At 39.6% G+C, this 13,596-nt stretch overlaps 1 long non-coding RNA gene across 1 annotated transcript in view; it reads right to left on the reverse strand.

Moving 5' to 3' along the window:
- Nucleotides 1–1,759, reverse strand: part of LOC119779904 — a 121,771-nt gene extending 120,012 nt beyond the window's left edge. Inside the window, exon 1 of the long non-coding RNA XR_005280308.1 lies at nucleotides 1,431–1,759. This is a non-coding gene — a long non-coding RNA (uncharacterized LOC119779904). The remainder of the gene's footprint in view (nucleotides 1–1,430) is intronic.
- Nucleotides 1,760–13,596: the final 11,837 nt, after the last annotated feature.

The raw sequence follows: 13,596 nt of genomic DNA on the forward strand, positions 1-13,596 counted from the left end.
AACCTGTAAGTTGCTCTATAAAGGGATAATAATAGCCCCCCCATCTGCCCCCCCCCCCTTTGAAAACTTCCTTGAAGCTCCCCTGTTTTAATATAAAACCTCAATTAAAGCAAAGCTGAATGCAAAAGTTTAGTTTGTTTCATTAAAACGCCTTTTATGTCATTTTTTAAATTCTAATAATAAAAAAAAAACACATACTTTGTTACACGAAACAGTTAAAATACTCACTGCAGCTACTTCAGCCTGCCCTCAATGTAAACCAGAGGAAAAAGCAGTCAGTCAGTGAGTCGGTCCTTGGCTCGGAGTCAGCGTCTGCTCACCAAACAGGCAGCAAGCCTTCTGAGCCAAACCAACCAGCGATTATATGTTTCACACTAAAGCATTACTCAACAAACTTTACCCACTTAAATGTGTCCAAACAGTCCGGCTAACGTAAGAAACGAGGGTTTTTAATGCGCGCGTGAAGCAGTTTCACATCAAACCAAACTACAGTTCTCCTTTCGTCTATATTTATATAAATAAAAACACCCACTGACGTCGGAGAAAGTTGTTTTTATTTTAAAGCAAGTCGAAAGTAAAGTACACGAAGCAGCTTTAAGTGTTTTAAAAGTGTTAAAAGCAGTGAAGCATAGAGAGCGCTGACGGCTGCTTCACCTCAGATGACCCAGGCAGGCAAGCAGACTGGCTGTCTGCTAGCTGCTACCCCCGTTTGAACCCACGAACAGCGGCAACACTTGAACCGACACCGCAGCCAGAACTGCCACTCGCTTCCACTGTCATCTTTAAAAAAAATAATAAAAACAGCTGGGATTTTCTTCTTCTTTCTACTTCACTTGGCTCGCTCACTCGGAGGAAAAAGCGAGGAAGAAACAAACCAAAACAAATAAACATTCCCCCCCGCGACATGAAAGGATAACATCCAGCCACGTCTCGTGCCGCCGCGCGCGGGGAGAGGCTAACGCTAAAGCCCTTTAGCTCCAGCGGGCTGCCCGTCATTAGCGGGGGGCTAACTGGCTAGCGGTTAGCTCCGCTGGCTAATAAATTTATTACGGACACTTTCACCGGTGCTTTAAGGGGGACGCGAGGAGGGGGGGAGAAGTTATTCACCCGTGGAAAAAAAAAACACCGCATTCACTACTTTGACAACTGCGTTTAAATATAACGCGAAACAACGCTCCCGCAAAACAAACTAAAGTTACCTGACAGCCGATAATAAAACAGTTTTATTTCTTATTTGGAGCTTCCCACTCTGAGAGGCTGTGATGGAGCTAGCAGCGGCAGCAGCAGCAGCAGGCAGGGCAGAGAGAGGAGAGCCAGTCAGTCAGTCAGGCTGCAAAACAACCCGCCTCTAATAACTTCACTTTTTCGCTCACTTTAGTCTAAATTTCCCAAAAGCTGTTAGAAAATAAGAAGTTTTCCTCGCGCCCTACCTGTGAGTGAGGCGTAGTTGCGGGGAGCGACGGGCTGGAAGTTGATTATTCCCAGATATCCAGAGTGGTGCGGTGCGGAGCGCATATAGCTAGCGCTGGGTACAGTAAAGATTGTAGCATAGCTAACCTAAAGACAACAGTAGAGAGGAGAAAAAAAAAAAAGCCTCCTCGTTGCTCATAGGGGGGATCGACGACAAAAACCACATGATCTTTTACGTCAGCATATATTTGCATAGGATGCCAAATTTATGTTTGGCGTCCAGGTGACGTGGAAATGTACAGAAAAGTTGGATTTGCGGAGCTGGGAACCATGCAGACCGAGGTGAAGGCTGGAGAGGGGGGGGAGACATGCAGGCATGCGGGAGCCACGCACTGCTGGTCCCCGCTCCTGCAGCCCGGATCCGCTCAGGATTCAGATGCATGGATGCCTGTGATTAACCAGCTTCCTATACACTCACTTTTACTATAATGACTTTATTATACATTTATCCATCAAATCACACATTATAAACAACTATATCAGATTCATATCTATGCAGGATATATGTTTGGGTTAATTTATTCATAATGTATAGATAGGCTGTTAAATATATAATCTTATAAAGTGTTACAATCTACAAAAAATAAAAAATAAAATCCATCCAGAAGCATAATCAGATAAAAATGGGTGTAAATTACAAATTAAAGAAAGAATACCAGCGCGTATATTTTCTAAACACCTGTTTGATCCGCTGACCTCCCTGCCTGCAGCAGCTCTACAACTGAGCCTCATAAAGTGGCTCTTTTCTTTTTCTTTTCTTTTTTTAATAGGAGTTGCCAAAGATGCCACCATCTAGTTTTCATCGGGAAGCGATCAGGGAGTGGAACTGAAGTTTCCCTGTTCATCAGACTGCTGTTTGCATTTCATTCGCCTCATGCATTTTTGATAAATGGGCTTGTTGTTGCGGATCAGATACAATAAATGTAAGACCTTCCTCTCGCCCACCTGCCTGAAAAGATGACATAGGGCGACACCAACAGGTCGTTTTAGGAACTGCAGACTTAATGTATTATACGCACCTTATATCTTTATGGCACAAGGAGTGGTCTTTGTTTTGATGAAGTGACCTTTTACTCATTAGATAAAGATAATCTTCCACATCCTTAAGAAAATAACTTTTAAATCAACAATTACAACATTAATATTGTGATTTAGCTTTTTTTTTACCCCAACTAATACACATGTATAGTAAAGGATAGTTATTATTATTTTTGTTTAAATGAAATACAATAATGCATACTAGATTTGGATCAAAGGTCTGAGAATAAATTAACTCCTTACCTATTTTTAAATGGGTGTAATAAAGCTAAGGCTCCTTACTTTAATATCAATAACAGTTTGGCTTTTTACTAATAGTTTTATGTTTGTTTTCTTTTATTTCAAGTGAAATATCAGTTTAGTATTTAGATTTTGGGTTTAATGGCAAGCATTCTAATCGGTTTAAGGGATCTCTTTTAACCTGATAAAATCTGAAATTCTTTGTATACAAGAGAGAATTCATCTAAAAAAAAAAATCCAAAATAAAATGACCTATTTCATTTCTAAGTGGTTCAAGGTGTCAAAGACTGTGCCATCATCTGAATTGGATGAATTGAGAGACAAGCCAGAGTAAATAGGGGCCTTCAGAACAGGATCGATGCCATAGTCTGAGCCATTTTGGCAGACTATTTTTTTTCTTCTGCAACTGGAGGCTCTTGCCAGTGTCTCCAGAATACACAATCAGGTAATGTTGCCAGGCAAAAAGTGCCAGCTCTTAACCAATAAGCAGAGTTTTGGCAACATTGCTTAGCAACAAAAGTTCAAAACCAAACCACTCAAGGCTTAAAATAGTCTAAAGTAGTAATCAGAACCATCGGTGTCACAAAATTCTGGGAGATAAGTCTTGGAGAGAAGAAGTACCCTGCTGGAATACCAAAACATGAAAAAGGTTGTTCCCTGAGCAGATGAAAATAATCATTTCTATACAGGTTATTGCTATAATGTATGACAACTAACATCCTGCTTTTCAAATGTTCTTAAAGTATATATTTTCCAAATATGCAAAAACATTTAAAAAGAAAAAAACAGTCTGTTTTTTTAATGATGCCTTCCTTTGTGTGTTTCAGTGAACTTTTTTCATTTGCCTTTGCTAAATTGTCTTAAACAAGTATTAATATTAATCATCAGAACCGAAGCTTTGGCCCTTGACCTTCTGAACTTTCGGGTCTGCACCCTGCTAGTTAAGTAATCCTTTGCATGCCTAAAACATGTTTAAAACAGAGAACTCTCACACTGGGAACCGAAAGCCGTTGACTTCCATGACCTCAGACTTCCAAAATAACCTCTGCTGAATGAAACACCACGGTATCTGTTTTTCAGCTTACATTCAACAGTAACTGGATGGCCATGTGATTTTTTTTCTGATTATGTTTAAATCAAAAGAAAATTGAAGTTGATCAAGTTTAAAAACATGTTTGTAGTAAAACTTTCCAGAATCTGAAAAAAAAAAACATTTCAAGAAAGTCTTTTGTTTTCAGTTTACATTATTCAACCAGGCTCTAAAACTACACAGAAAAAGTAGATATTGAGGGCTTTAATGAACAATGTTGATTCAATTTAGTCCATGTTACACTTAAGCAGTGGAATCCAAACCGTTTATCATGGGAGCCAGGAATGTCTTCTCTAAAAGTACCACGGGGCCAAAAAAATTTATTACATTTTTTTTTGTATTTTAAGTTTATTATGGGATCTGGTTTTTTTTTTTTTTTTGTTTTTTTTTTTTGCTTTTTTTACCTGCTGATTGAATAAAGAAAAGAAAGCAGCCTCATTTATTTAGAAAATAGATCAGTAAATTATTGTAGATTCATAACAGATAGTTCACAGGTTTGCCTAATTAAAAACAAAGAAGCAAAAAAAAAAAACAAAAGTATGATAGAACCGCCCTAAATGTAAAAAAAAAAAAATAAATTTTTTGCATATTTATGTTTTGCTTATGTATGATAAGCAACAGGAACAATACTCAGTACGTGATTAACCTTTTTTCTTCATACCTTTTTGTTATTACTTGATTAATTTCTTGGACGACTACTCTCTACATTTTATCTCAAATCAAGCACCTAGACATGCAGACCACTCCTTGGTGCAAAGAAATGGAAATTGTTAGATGCAGTTGGTGTAATATATTTTACCACTGGACTTTAGAGCAGGCAGACGGTGTCTGTAGTGAGGAATCAGGTCTCTTTGACTGGGAATCCCAAAAGATAACTCTTCCAGATGTAAGACGGTGTTGTGGATATATGAAGGTTGGTAGAGAGGGATTATGGGGCTGTTTTTCAAGATTTGGGCTCACCCCACTAGTTTAATTTAAAATAAACCCTTAATAATTATGTATATGAAGACATTTTGAACCGTTTTGTGCTCCTAACTTTGCAAGAATAGACATGTTGGTAAAGCTGCACATAAAGCAAGGTCCATCAGAGGATTGATGCCGGAGTTTGGAGTGGAAGATTCTAACTGGCCTGCAGGTTGTCCTTACCTCAAACCAATAGAACAGCTTCAGGATAAATTCCAGCGGGAGGCTTGGGGGATATACCTGGCCCCTGGAGAGACTCTCTGCAGCCTCTGACTGCAATTCAAGAATAGTACACATTTGTCGCAGACCTGGAAAATACCAGTGAAATAACAGAAAAGTGTTATTTCATCCATTTGTAGGATGAACTTTTCCATCAGAAAAGTATTTATGTGATTTATGTTTCTCATTTAAATCATCCAGCAACTTCTTTGGACGATAGTGAGGAAGCAAACAAGATACATAATATTAAACTACCTAAATGCTCAAAAATGAAATAAAAACCAAAGACAAAGCAGGTATATAGACTCTAATAATGAGAAAGCAAGCAGTTCAATTATTGTTTACACAATTATACATGTTAAAAGAAAGGTAGACAGTGTGTGAGTCTATTATATTAATAAGATTTAATTTCACAAAATATTGAACAACGTTGCCTTTATACAAGAAAAATAAATGGTAATAACTATTTAAGAGCTTTTGCCTTTTTGGCCTGAGGAAAAAACTAAAAATGCGGTGCTTAAATGGTAATTTTATGGATTAAATAACAAGAAATGGGAAAAAGGAGCAAATGATATGAAAACTAGAATCAAAAATAGTCAAACACAGGACAGCATACCCCTACTCTTCTCCACTTTATGTTCTCCACCTCCAAACCCAGACTTTTTAGTGCATTTTCCTCTACAGTCTCTGCTAAACCCTTTGCAGGTAATCCCAAAAATCACTGGCAATTCTGTTGTGAGGGTTTATATGATCTGCTGAATGTCATTTTCAGTCTACAATTTCTCCCATATCTTTGGAAATGTGTGTCTATTGTTTGGGTACTTTGAATACATCAGCCTTGGCAGAAAATATTTATGTGTAATTGCATCGTTTTTGTCTGGATGAATTCTATCTGACTCGGTAAGTGAAGCACCAGTGCTTTGCTGCTAAAGCATCCTAGGCTTACATTTTATACATTCAGAGTTAAAATGAGGGTTATGAGCTCTGACCCTGAGCAGGACTGAAATGCTTGTCTATCACACTGATGAGGCTAACTTTGCATTTCAGGCAAAAGCGTCAAAACTTTTTCCAACAGGTCAGAGGTGAGAGTTTGAGAGTCTTCTTTGTTTTAAATACAATAAATACAAAATGAGACCATTATACTAACCTCCTCTCCAAAAACACATCCCTAGCATCCCTCATATTTTGTTATGTGCTTGTAAATAAAGATGGACAGGGAAAAAAGATCAGTTTAATTTAAAAGTACTACCAGAGTTGAGATTGCTGTAAATTATATTTAGTCTCGCCAAGTTCTAAATTATTACCCTTGTGCTTCACTTCCAAAGCATTTACAGGGGTGTGCAAAAGAAGTATTTGAGATTCTCAAACTCATTATATTAGACCAAGTTTCCACTGTGAATACAAAACAGATAATTAGGCAGCTTTGTGATTTATTAAGAAAAAAGTCTTCCAAACCAACCAGGTCATTTCCTAAAAAGTAATTTCTTTCTTGTTGAATCATTAATTAACTGTGTTTTAGCACATTTTTACCAGGCCTGCTTACTGTCTGAACAGTTTGATCAAGATAACTTCAGTGGAATTTAACTGAACCATGATGTAGGCTGAAAGACTTTAAAAATGACAGATCTTGCTCTGATTTGAAAAGTTTCAGACTAGTTGAGAAGCAAACCCAATGGCATAGTTCTGCTGGAAAGGGTTTCACAAACATTTCCTGCTACTTGCATTGTATTTCAAATCAAACAGTTACTCATGGAAAGTGCTCCAACAAACATCTGTGAAAGAACAGGTTGCACTGGGGAGCTCAGAGAGATCAAATATGATGCAATGATATGGAACTGTGCAATCAGTATGGTTTCCAAGTTTTATTTTGTTATGCTGTATTACCAAACATAAAGCCATTTGAAATGACAGAACCTCAGCCATGAGGTGGTAGGCTCCGTACAGCAGTCAGCGGATGCTGATCTTCAAAGGGCACAGAAGTTTTCAAGACAAACGAGTTTCATTATAGCAAGTAGTTCAATGGAAATTGTTAGATGCAGTTGGTGTAATGCATTTTACCACTGGACTTTAGAGTAGTTGATACATAGGTGCCTGTAGTGAGGAGTCAGGTCTCTTTGAATGGAAACGCCAACAGTTAAGTCTATGTTTGACAAGTGCCAGATGTCAGATTGAGTTGTGGATAGAGTGAAGGTTGGTAGAGTAGGGTTAGTGGAAAGGACTGTTTGTCTGGTTTATACTCGACATTGTAAAGTCAAAGGCCGTGGCTCTCAAAGAGGTGGCTTTTATCTGCCCCCTTCAAGAGAGTTCCTGCTTCAGCTGGAGGAGTTAAGTATCTAGGGGTCCTGGTCACGAGTGAGGGTTGAATGGAGCTGGAGACTAATAGGCGGATTGCTGCGACTGATGCTATAAAGCAGATGCTGAAAGAGCCTAGCGAAAAGACAAAGCTCTAGATGTACCTGTCGGTCTACGTTCCCATCTTATCTATTGTCATGAAATCTTGATCATGATCAGAAAGTGGGAGATCCTGGATACAAGCGGCTGAGATGAGCTTTCCCAGCAGGGTGACTGGGCTCTCCCCACAGTAGATCTGCTTCTCCTCCACATTCAGAAGAGTCAGCTTGGACATCATTTGTCGATGTCTCATTGACATCCCTCGAGAGGTGCTCCAGGCACGTCCCAGAAGGAAGAGGACAAGGAGACAACCTGGGGCATACTGGAGGGACTGGTTCAATTGGTTAGCCTAAGTGTGCCTCAGACTTCCCCCAACAAAGCTGGAGGAGGTGTCTGGGAAGACTGTGACCCAGTCCCAGATGAAGACATGTAAAAGCATTAAGATGATAAGAAATAAGGTTTGGGTTAACTATGTTGTTTTTGGTGTGTGTGAAGCTTTTCTTTTCTCTCTTACTACATTTCACTGGTTATTCGGTGTACTGCAGCCCTGTGTTTTTTGAGAATACTCACTACCAGTGTCAATATTTGTTTATTTATTCATTTTTTTTTGTTTTTACGGCATCAATGGCTTGTTTTTTTTATCAAAAGTAGGCTGACAGGAAAAGGGGTGTGAGAAAGGGGGAGAGACATGCGGCAAAGGACCACAGGCGAACCCAAGTCGGTCGCGTCAATTACTAAGGCCTCTGAACATGGGTCGTGCACGCTAACAACTGTGTGGCAACATTTATTCATATTATTTATTTTTTTGTTTATTTGTCAGCAAGTCTTCACGGTTGTGTGCCAACCATGGAGACTTGAACAACACCCTAAAGCGGGACTATAACCCATGCCCTAAAGCTTTGAGATTCCAGTGAGCTACAATGCTTGAAGATCTGTCCCAACCTCAACTAAACTTATATTTAGTGGCCAAAACTATGATTCACCCAATCAAATATGTCCTGATCCTATTTGGAGAAGGACGCCCTGAAGGAATTCTGCCTTGTTCCTCATTCAGCCTTGATCTAGCTCTGTTTGCCATCTTCTACAAATGGACAAAGAGGGCTTCCACCTTTCAAACAATGTGTCTATGAACTTTACTTCAAGAGAGTTTCAACGACTGTTTACAAGTGTGTTATGCCCTTCTGCTATTTGTCTTTCAGTCATGTGAAATCCAAACATGAATACTGAAGTTTGTAGCTGTAACATGACAAAATATGAAGCTTTAAAGATGTTAATACATTTGTTAGGCTTTTGTACATTTCAGATATTTATCCAGAGGGAAGAACATGTAAATGATCAACACAATTCTTCCAAATTGTTCACAGAATAAATTAAACTTTTTCAATCCGATCTTAGATTGAGTATTTCAAGGCTCTGTTCACAAATAAAAAAAACAATTCTACTAAGGTCTTATCAAATGATATATATATATATATATATATATATATATATATATATATATATATATATATATATATATATATATATATATATATATATATATATATATATATATTTATATATATATATATATATATATATATAAAAACCATTTATTTCAGGAGACTGTTTTCTTTTGTCAGATATTTTTTTATGAAAAGGCACTACCTTGATGAGTCAGTCAGAAAAGAAAGCTTGGGTCATACACCTGACTGAGTCAGACATAAAATGGTACCCAACTATAAAACATCCACCTTTTCCTTTCACGCCATTCAAAGCACTTCAAATTACAAGCAACATTCACCCATTTACAAAAGCTTGTTGTTCCACGCTCTGCCTGATTTACGCATATATGCTCACAAATGTCAGGTGGATGTAGAGTTCTGCCACACAAGGACACTTTTAATGAATGTTGCTACTTTAGTTTGCTAAGCATAATACTTGGTTAGAACAAGGATGGGAATTATAGATGTGGTTCATCATAATGCAGTATAGAAACATTGATTTATAGTGTAGTAAAAGTGTGTAATAGTTAGGTAGGTTCATGTTTTATTATTTCTCCACCTAGTTTGTATTATTGTGTCTCCTCTGCAATGTCAAAGTAAAGGAAATTCAAATTTCCCCTTCACAGAGAAACATGTCTCTTGACTGTGTATGACAAAACATATGGAAATAAACTCATATAACCCTCAGCATCACACCACCACCACCTTGCCTGACGGTTAGTACAGTATTGAGTTAATATGTTCCGACTTGATATGAACTGTTGGGGCTACACAGTGGAACAGTTTGTGGCTCTGCTGCTTTGCAGCAAGTGGTTCAAATTCGAGCCGATGCTCTTTCTGTTATGATTCTGGCAAAGTAACTGGTTTGTTTACATTCAGCTGTGGCTCCTGGCATCTATTTCATCTTACCACCTGTGCTGCTCCGCTCATCTGTGCTCACGCTTACCACCTGCTCCCCTGCCCATTTAACCAGACCTCAAACCAGCAACCTTTGCCAGATTATTTGAAACCCCTCACAGAGAGTAGATGTCAAGCGTTCCTGATTCTGACTGTGGTTTTGTCACATTGATTCCACTCCTTTTCCCTTGCCCTTGCCGGAAATACTCTGACTGTTTCTTGACACCAATCTGGATCTCCAAGTAAACTCAAAAATGCATCATTAATCCTATAGTAAAAATAAATATTGATGTAACTCATATGTTTTTTGTGTTGTTGAAACCAGTAGTTGTTGATAGCTGTAGGCAGGATGCATCTTCTGTAGCTTCCTGTCTTGCCCCGGGTCTGCCAAGGCCTCTGAATGAAGACACTTTGTTGTTTTTAAAAAATACCGTACTTCTAAGAGGATGGTCACTGCTTGTGTTCAATTTCAGAGGCTGCATCTTCCAAGGAGCCGGTCTGTCTGGACTGGGTTCTTCGAGGTCCATGAAAATAAGGAGGCCAGAAGAGTTTTAGCTCTGGATTCAAACAGGTCCAGCTTTCTCCGGCATTCACCGCCGTATGCTCTGTTGCAGAGCAATTGCGATATTGACACACAAAGCAGGCAAAGAATGGATACTGAAATTCTCTCTACTGTTCTGGTTGCTAATAATATTTTTGGGGAGCTTCAGCAGCTTTATAGTCCCCACACTGCCCAGATATTGGAATCTGTGCTTAAAGGAATAGTACACCCAAAACATGATTAGCCTTCATTTTCTACTCACCCCCATGCTGAACAAGACTCTGGAGTACTTTTTTGATATCTCAAATGCATCTGGAGATCTGGGAGGCTTCTTGCTGTCTGCTGACATTCAAATAATGGAGGTCTATGGCGCCCGAGGCAGAAAGGTCCATAAAAGTCCACAAAAACGTGTCAATATTTCTCCATACTGCTCGTCCAATGTCCAATGTATTCCAAGTCATTTAGAATGTTTTTAGAGCATAAACAGTAGTGTATAGGATTTCCTGAAAGCGCGCACCTGCGCGTTCATGACGCTACGGAAGCCGGCAGACCAAACCAGATGAAAGTGCGCATTCAGCGTCTGCTCTGCCAATAATGCAAGCGTAGAAGAAGAAATGTGCTGTTTACCTGTGCAAAGAAAGAAACAACGAAAGAAAAATGTCTGAGGACTTCAGTGTTGAGGAAGAGCATGAGTTCTTTGCCGAGCTGAATGCGCACTTTCATCTGGTTTGGTCTGCCGCGGTTTCCGTAGCGTCGTGAACGCGCTTTCAGGAAATCCTATACACTACTGTTTATGCTCTAAAAACATTCTAAATGACTTCGTTTCGGGTAAATTCTGGATGCTACCCACTCAGGACACTTGGAATACATTGGACGAGCAGTATGGAGGAATATTGAAACATTTTTGGGGACTTTTATGGACCTTTCTGCCTCGGGCGCTGGGCACCTCCATTATTTGAATGTCAGCAGACAGCAAGAAGCCTCCCAGATCTCCAGATGCATTTGAGATATCAAAAAAGTACTCCAGAGTGTTGTTCAGCATGGGGGTGAGTAGAAAATGAAGGCTAATCATGTTTTGGGTGTTCTATTCCTTTAAAGCTGCAGTCTGTAACATTGAGAAGAGAGCAGACTTCGACTGAAAATTTGAAGAAAAACAGGTTTCACCCCACTCCCCCACCCTCTCTGCTTCACTCATGCCCCACCTCCAAGCTCCACCCCTCTCACAGCATCTGCGCGGCTACCGCATGCGACCAGAAGCGTCCAAGCAGCGTTCGCGGCATGGAGTGTGAACCGGTAAGAGCGATAACACTCACCTCCAAGCAGCTAGATATAAGATGCTGGTTATACCGAAGTTTGCCGTGTAAGCAGTTGTCGGCAGGGGCAGTAAGGGCAGTTTCTCTTTCGCTGGTGGCTGTCGCTCCGCCATGACTTCCACGCGCGTCCTGCTGACTGCGGCAGCCGGGCGGCAGCGGCAGGTTAAGCGGTGAGAGGGAGGGGGCGGGATTCAGCGTGTGTGAGCTGTGATTGACACTACATCAGACGCTCCTCTGGCTGTGATTGGTTGTTTTGTCTCGTCCCGAATTATTTTTTCCAGATTGAAATACAGGCAGTAGGCGGGACCAATTGAAGCAGTTTTTTTCACAGGTTACATATCACATGTACTGCTGTCTGGGCATAGGGACAGTTTTAGCCAATATGACAAAAAAGTGATTTTTAAAAACTTACAGACTTCAGCTTTAAATGTCAGCCAAACCCATTTTTACAAGAACAGATAAAACCTTTAAATAAACCAAAAATCATCCACCACATATCTGACTCAATAACCATTTAAAACAATATTTTTTATTAATTTCAGAAGGAACTATTCACATTCATTTATATTATATTAACCTGCAGTTAAAATATTCACCATTATTTGGGACTTTTTTCCTCTGAGCACAGAGCAGTCTGCTTCCTTGGACTTACAATGAATCACGGGATATCCAAGGCTACATAGGATACACTGGACCCGTCCTTCAATACAGGCAAAAAGAAGGATGCATTTGTCGGCCACATTGTCACTACCTGATCCGTCCCGGAAGCACACTCCGTACCATCAGCTCATTTTTATGTGCACAACCAGATATACATCTGGGTCGTCCTTGATTTTATTATGTTAAAAAAATACCTAAAAAATACCTAAATTGCATTTTTCCCTCCCCAAAAATACTAAGCATACTAAAATATAATGTGTTAAAGGTTAATAACGTATTTCCTGAGTAAATAAATTCCTTAAAATCGTTTCTGTTTCATCACTTGTCTGTGCCCAGTCTGTACTGGAAATGGGATCCTACCTTATTTCCAGGAGCTAAATTTCTAGGTTTTGTATTTAAACATAAATCTATTCTTTTTTAGTTTTATTTATTTCCTTTCATGCTCACGTAATGGTATATAAGTGTGTAACCAAAAACAAGAAACAACTAAAATGCAGATAAACATGGTTCCAATCATATTTTGCCCGACTACTGTCCGATGTAAATCATGTCCGATGATGACGTCAAACAGTTTAACTAAGAAAATGTAGAAAAGCATCAAAATTGTCTCAGAAAAGTCATGAAACATTTTTAATTATGGGTATTAGCATTCCCATTAGCATTAGGAGAAATGTACCCCCGTCCTTCCGGGACAGATCAGGTAGTGATAAGCATAAGTCTTCAATTCAAACAGGCCTCAGAACCACTTTATGACAAAATCGGCAGAAGAATTTGGTCCTCGGAATCCGAACTTAGTGACTGTCATCCTTCCGTCCTCTGATACGCATAATCCCAAAATAGGCTTGTGCCTATCTCCAGCTGTCTACGGGCGAGAGACAGGGTACACCCATGACATGTCGCCAGTTCATCGCAGGGCAACACAGATAAAAACAGGACAAACAACTATTCACACAGGCACTCATTCCTAAGGAGAATTTAGAAAAGCCAATTAACCTAAAAATCATGTTTTTGGACTGTGGGAGGAAGCCGGAGTACCCGGAGAGAACCCACGCATGCTCAGGGAGAACATGCAAACACGGGCTGGGAGTCACACTCAAACCTTCTTGCTGCAAGGCAGCAGTGCTACACACTGCACCACTGAGCAGCTTAATAATAATTCCTTTTTCTGAAATAATATCCAGAGTTCCTAGGGGAGTTCCCAGAGCTGAGTCGGCCCTCTTCATTAGCTTGTTGAGTTTTTTTTTAGTTTTTCCTTGTCCTATGCATTTTTGCTTGGGTTCTCTTTGGGGG

The sequence above is a fragment of the Cyprinodon tularosa genome, unplaced genomic scaffold (genome assembly GCF_016077235.1).
Source record: "Cyprinodon tularosa strain WSP-4 unplaced genomic scaffold, ASM1607723v1 ctg153, whole genome shotgun sequence".
Lineage (NCBI taxonomy): Eukaryota > Metazoa > Chordata > Actinopteri > Cyprinodontiformes > Cyprinodontidae > Cyprinodon > Cyprinodon tularosa.